We start from the raw sequence: 7,555 nt of genomic DNA, 5'->3' as shown, positions 1-7,555 counted from the left end.
AAAAAACATTTTCCAATGTAGGCCTATTTCAATAATATTAATAAAATGTTGCAATTATCTTTCTGATGTTTCAATGTTCTAAAAACGCTTATAATCATTTCAGCTGAAACCATACATTTTAATATAATTTAAACATTTCTTTTAAAACATTATAATGTTGTTTACGTTTAATGATTTAAATATGTTATTTCAATATAATTATGAAATGTCGCATGCAAAGAAGATATCTTATGATGTTTCACCTATACGAATCATTTATTTTACGAAAACGATATGGTAATCAAGCTACATACTTTTTTGAAACTTTTGATGGTGAAACAAGTACGTAAACATAATCACGCCTTGTTATATCTATTTAAGGACGTTCCACAGTTATATTTGTGCGCATTATGATCTGCGCATAGTTTACACTCTGCGCGCTGACGTCACAATGGATGAACAGGTATTAATTAGCTGCGGGTATGAGCTGATTTTTCTCATCTTCTGCACTTTAACTGCAGATCCGATGCGTTATTTCATGAAGCTAAAAATTTGAATTATTCCATGGACCATTCAAAAAAATATTCTCTACAAATTCAAAATACTTTACTCTGCAGTGCTGCCAAGAATCACGAATATTAGCCCGAGTTTGAATAAATGGTAGAGTGGTTTTGATTTTTTTTCTTCACATAGATACTAAGCATTCGGCCCATTTTTGGTGTTTTAAAAAGCACATTTGCTCTAATAAAAATGCTGATAGTTTAAAAACAAGCACATGAACCCCTATTTTTAATGTTTGTACCTCTTAGGTATACCTTCCTCTACAACTCTGCAAATTTTGGTGAAAATTACATGGATTTTGAATAAAGTGCAGCATTTATTGTACGTTTGTAGTTTGTTACTGAAATTTTACATTTTTCAGATTGGGATTTTGTTATCTTTTACGCCATTTTTAAGAACTGACAGTGCTGTTAAACTTAAAATTGCAAACAAATAGCACTATTAATAGATTCTCCATTCTAACGATACAATTATTAACTCTCTTGCGAAATTTGATGACTTTTTCATGTATTTTGAACGAGTAATGGAGGTTTAAACTCATTGTAGTAATCTTGGGCGGTCTAAAAATGCCAAATTCTTTTGAATGCGCAATTCTTAAGAACATCAATTTGGGTGAACTTTAAAGCTCTATAGCAAAAAATCAAGCACATGGACCTATGTTAATTTTTGCTTATTTCGAATATTAAGGTTCTAAAGTATCTATGTGCAAAGTTTGGTGAAAATGACATGGATTTCACTTTAACTGTGGAACGTCCTTAAGCTGACAATTTGGTCATTCACTGTTCTCATGAATATTCATGACTGCTACATCATGTCCAGGGGTGGTATTCTGAGATCCATTTTATCTCAGATAAAATAAAATATTTTATCTCCGTTAAAATCAGTGAGATAAAATACCCTTAAAATCTCTCCGAATTGGTATTCTGACTACAATTTTATCTTCATTTTATCTCTGTAAGACACACCTATTTTTTAATCAATATCCAATTAGAAACGCGCTTTTATAGCTCTCTCATATCACTCAACCAATGAAAATCCATTCCGCCAGGAGGTGTGGCAAAGGAGTGAGATTGCGTCAATAAATTGACTTCAAATACGCTTGCAATATACGCTTGCGCGTCTTTACAGAGATTTCTTTTTTTTAAATGACGATACTCTCATCTTTTTTCGAAGTCTATATTGCATCTTTTCAAGCATCATTTCAAAGACGATATTAGTCAAGAAAAGTCTTATGAAATACTTCCTGATTGTACAGGAATAACGTTAAGGTATTATTCTCAATAAATATATAATTTTTCTTCATTTTCATGTCAACATTTGTAGTTAATTCACCAAGAAATAATGATGAAATCAACGTCGCGGAGATAAAATAGCCCCTACCCTCTTTTAAGTTTATTTTATTTTTTCTTCAAAGTAACATGAGCGCAAGCACATCATCCGCGTTGCAATGGCCAAATCATGGGCCAAATACGCGAAGGGTATGTCTACGCAGGCACTCCTCTGTTGCGTATCATCTGTAGATACGCAAGATAAAATTTCTACGCAAGATAAAATTTAAAATTTTATCTGAAAGATAAAATGTCATCTCAGAATACCAATTTCATTTTAAGAGATAAAATAAAATATTTTAAAGATAAAATGACCTCAGAATACCGCCCCAGATGGCCAAACGTATTTCCAACGTTGGCAAAATGTTTTTCCAACAATTATATTAGAACGTCGTAACGTTATCATGATGTCATTAAATCATAAAAGATGGTTTTCCTCTACATGATAATTTCCAACGTTTTTTTTAATGAAAATATCCCTATAATATTGTCAAAATATTTTATTATGACCTTTCTAGAACATTTGATGTCATTTTAATCATAATGTAATTAATATTATCAAAATTAACCTTTCTAGTTTGATTGTGCCGTCATTACATTTTGATAACATTTAAAGTAAACCTTTTACATTGAAAATATGTTATTAAGATGTTTCTTTGATTTCTGAAAAGAAATCATCATGAAAAGGGTTTTGTTTAACATGAATATTTATTTACTATATAGGGTTTTGAAAACGTAATAAAATGATTTAAGATGGTGTTCATTATGATATCTTTTTTTTCAAACTTTTTAGCCCTCCAAAGGCCTTTTATATTGAGTCAAAAATAATATCAAAATATACACCAGCAAGCATTTTTACACGATCAAAAAATGAACTCAAACAATAATAATTCTTAAACTTTTCTCTCAAGTAAATAAAGAATGAAGTGACATCCATTTATAAATTTATTAAACAAACCCGATATAGAACTAACATATCTCTCGTCTTCATAATATTGAATCATTTTTTTTTATTTGCATATGAAAACACTGGTTTTTTACTATTTAAAGGACAAGTCTACCCCAACAAAAAGTTGATTCAAATAAAAAGAGAAAAATCCAACAAGTATAACACTAAAATATTTTATCAAAATCGGACGTAAAATAAGAAAGTTATGACTTTTTAAAGTTTCGTTTATTTTTCACAAAACAGTGATATGCACAAGTAGGTGAGTCATTGAATTCGATGATGTCCATCACTCACTATTTCTTTTGTTTTTTTTATTTTTTGAATTATACAATATTTCATTTTTATAGATTTGGCAATAATATATAAAATATATAAAAAATATATTTAGATCCCATATATAACTTTATAAAAATGATAGCAAAGTTTAAAAAAATTGTTAATATTATATTATAAAGACACTAATAAGGATGTTTCTCATACATTTTGAAATATTTTGGCAAATATTAGAAGAAGCTTTTTTTTTTATGTTTGTTGAACTATTAAAAAAACATATTTCAAGGGCGGATCCAGCCTTCGCCAATAGAGGGGGCGGATTTTTTCAGCCACATTTTCCCCGATCGGCCGCTCGAAGTTGATTTTTGTTTGTTTCTTTGAAGGGGTCACTTCTAAGCTTTATTCTTATGAATCAACATATATATATCCAACAATCTCGTATAAGCCTTATTTCAATAGTGCGAAGAGCTAGCTACTTTTTTTATTTCATGTATTTTGTCCTAAAATTTAAACATTCCGGGCAATGTTTGTGATCCTAAACGAGATGTGTATCCAACTACATGATACGTTTTGACTTTTGATCTAATAAAAAAATGATCTGTTAACGGCTGCTTGCAGTTAGCCCTGAAGACGTTACATATTTCAACAATCAAATAATGCGAGCGCGAAGCGCGAGCTAAAAATTCTGATATATCTACCTGAAGAATGGAAATTTTTAGCACTTTTTGTAATCGTGAAACGGTATGTATGTAACTAAACAATTGATGTGAGCGCGAAGCGCGAGCGGAAAAATTCGAGATTTACACCTGAAAATGGGACACTCTATTCATGTTTTGTAAATCATGAAAAGGATGAGAAATCTTCTTACATTAATATTGCGAGCGCAAAGCGCGAGCAGAAAATTTTTGATATTGTGAAATGAAACTGGATAATGATTTGAATAGAGAACAAGTAAACAAGCTGCATATCTAAATATGCATGCGCACACGTGTTCCAGATTTCGATCTGAAAAGGGTCAATTTAAGATCTGTATTTCAAGCACTTTGTAGGAAAATTGTGAGTTGGATATGGATCACTTTAAAAAAAGGGCTCATATGTTTCATTGATACTACTTTGAGTTTTGACATAGGACCAGAACAACCCAAGAAAGATGAATATATCTTCTTATTTCTCTTCCTAAGCGCGAGACGAAACTTGTCGATATTCCATTCTGAAAAAAGGGACAATTTGATTATTAAATCAAAATCTTATTTATTAATCCAATAAGCCTAATGTGAGAGCGCGAAATCTGTTAATATTATGACCTGAAAACTGGACATTTAAAGCACTTTGTATTTATGAATAAGATGCATGAGTTAATATATTTTCAACAATCAATGCGAGCGCAAATCGCGAGCCTGGGGTGGTATTCTGAGATCCATTTTATCTCAGATAAAATAAAATATTTTATCTTCGTTAAAATCAGTGAGATAAAATACCCTTAAAATCTCTCCGAATTGGTATTCTGAGAACAATTTTATCTTCATTTTATCTCTGTAAGACACACCTATTTTTTAATCTATATCCAATGAGAAACACGCTTTTATAGCTCTCTCATATCACTCAACCAATGGAAATCCATTCCGCTAGGAGGTGTGGCAAAGAAGTGAGATTGCGTCAATTTATTGACTTCAAATACGCTTGCACTATACGCTTGCGCGTCTTTCAGAGATTTCTTTTTAACAAAAATGACAATACTCTCATCTTTTTTTCTAAGTCTATTTCGCATCTTTTCAAGCATCATTTCAAAGACAATATTAGTCAAGCAAAGTCTAATGAAATACTTCCTAATTGTACAGGAATAACTTTAAGGTGTTGTTCTCAATGAATATATAATTTTTCTCCATTTTCATATCAACATTTGGAGTTAATTCATGAAGAAATATTGACGAAATCAACGTCGCAGAGATAAAATAGCCCCTACCCTCTTTTAAGTTTATTTTATTTTTTCTTCAAAGTAACTTGGGCGCAAGCACGTCATCCGCGTTGCAATGTCCAGATACGCGATGGGTATGTCTACGCAGCCATTGCTCTGATGCGTATCATCATAGATACGCAAGATAAAATTTATACGCAAGATAAAATTTTAAATTTTGTCTGAGAGATAAAATGTCATCTCAGGGGGGTGTTTCATCAACATTTTCATCCGACAAGTTGTCAGATCTGACATCTTTCTCTGATGTTGATTGGCTGAGAGGTACTGTTACTATGGTAACTGTCGGATAAAATGGGACTTGTCGGATAAAACGTCCGACAAGTCCTTTCATGAAACGCTCCCCAGAATACCAATTTCGTTTTAAGAGATAAAATAAAATATTTTAAAGATAAAATGACCTCAGAATACCGCCCCAGACCATAAAACAAAAAGTTTTACAGAGCACTTTTTAAGAATCAATTTGCAAATCAAACAAAATGATGAAAGTTCGATTTCCGAGCTGAAATATGTTTTCTATGCTGAATTCAAATTTTGATATTTCAAGCTCCATATCAATATGTAAATCACCTAACAGGCAATGCGAGCGCGAAGCACGATCGAAAATTTTTTATAGTGACATGAAAGATTTTTAAAATTATTTTCCTAGTCTTCCTCTCATCTTATTTTATTCACTCGTCTTCCTCTTCTTGTGGTTCCCCTTCTTTTTTTCCTCTCTTCTCCCTTCTTTTTCTTTTTTTTCTTTCTTTCCCCCTTTTTCTTTTTTTTGCTCCGCCAATAGGGGGGGGGGGCTGGGCCCCTCGCCCCCCTGGATCCGCCTATGTATTTTTATTACGTTTCTATTACGGTTGATGTTATTGTATTCTAACATCATTTTTTTAATGATAGTTTTTCATCAAATATATACCCTTATAAAAATGTTAGTAAAATGTAATGAATTTCTGAAAAAATTCATTTTATAAAACATCGGAAAATATGTTTAAAATACATTTTAGTAACGTTTTTGAAAAATATTAGGGATTTTCTTTCAAAAACGTTTAGTGAAAATATTATTAAAGCCAGGCGCGTAGCCAGGGGGCGGTGGGGGTGGTCGCCCCCCCCCAAAAAAAAAGGGGGAAAAGGAGAAAAAGAAAAAGCGACAAGAGAAAGGGGAAGAAGGGTATAGCTTTATTGTTTTTCTTTTTTGGGGGGTCAAAAGAATAAAAACCTAAACGAGGCGTTGTTTTCTCTCTTCATACAGAATTTTGCTTCGGAAAAATATATAAAATGCCTTTCCACGTTTTTCCCCTCCCCGGCCACAAGACTTGTATATATTCTTGCCATTAATTATAAAGTATACACATAATGGTTAGTTTCGGTCATGTTCGCTCATTTGGTGTACGTAGCAGACGATGCTAGACTGCTCGTATATAGTACACTTACGCAGATCCTTTTGCAAATCAAAATCAATTCCGGACTCGATATTTGCTCCTCAAAACTGTAGCTATATTATAAATATCAGTAGGCAAAGCTTTATAGTACAAGAACATTGTTACTTTTAACATATAAATGCGTTAATTAAGTTTATTTGGACTGTATTAATTGTTTCAAATGAAAAGGGTCTAGAAATAGAAACTATCATACGTTAGTCACGTGACGTTGTACACAGAAATATGCCATGTTCTGCCTGCTTGATCTCAAAGTTTGGGAAAAAAATGATATGAAAAATATTATTTTAAAATGATATGAAAATATTATTTTAAATCGCATTGACACAAAATTTCGGCTCTAATTTTGTTCGGAGCGGGTAAAACACTGCCGTCACTCTCTGAGTCTCCAATGCTATTGCTTCTGCTTTTCAGCCCCGGTTTTCAGCAAGCAATTTTTTGCAAAGTATCTGCTCAAAGGGGAGGCATTCCCGTGCTGTATGAAAAAATATTTTTGAGTTTATTCTATATTGCTGCATGCATATCCACCTCCCCTTTCGTTTTGTACCATTACATTTTAATGTCACTGAAATTAACAGACGGCTGCCAGCTGTCTGAGTGGGACCAATTTGACCAAAAAGCGAGTGTCACTACTTCAGATCATCCAAAACACTCGATCGCTACTCTCGCTCGTTCGCGAAAGAAATAAAGCCTTATAATAGGCCAACATATTTTATCAAAACACACAACTACTTCACACAATGATCTATAATCTCATGGTGAAAATCTGTTTGCACCCCTTGCACCAAAATGCCAATTTGATAATGTAAGTGCTATATTTTTTTGGCTTTGCCCATTCAAATTCACGAAAAATCTGCCGCCCGTGACCCCAAGCCCCCATCCAGGGACCGATCCAGGATTTTCCAAAAGTGAGGGGGGCGGGCACATTTTCCCGAGGAAAAATTTGACAAGCAAAAAAAGAAAAGAAAAAAAGGGTTTTCAATATTACCTAAAATAATAACATTTCGTCCACGTAAATATCTGACAAGCAAGATAAACAAGTTTTCACTTTCAAGGGGGGGGGGGG

The sequence above is a fragment of the Lytechinus pictus genome, chromosome 2, assembly GCF_037042905.1.
Source record: "Lytechinus pictus isolate F3 Inbred chromosome 2, Lp3.0, whole genome shotgun sequence".
Classification (NCBI taxonomy): Eukaryota; Metazoa; Echinodermata; class Echinoidea; order Temnopleuroida; family Toxopneustidae; genus Lytechinus; species Lytechinus pictus.
Note: the sequence above shows the minus strand (reverse complement) of the source record.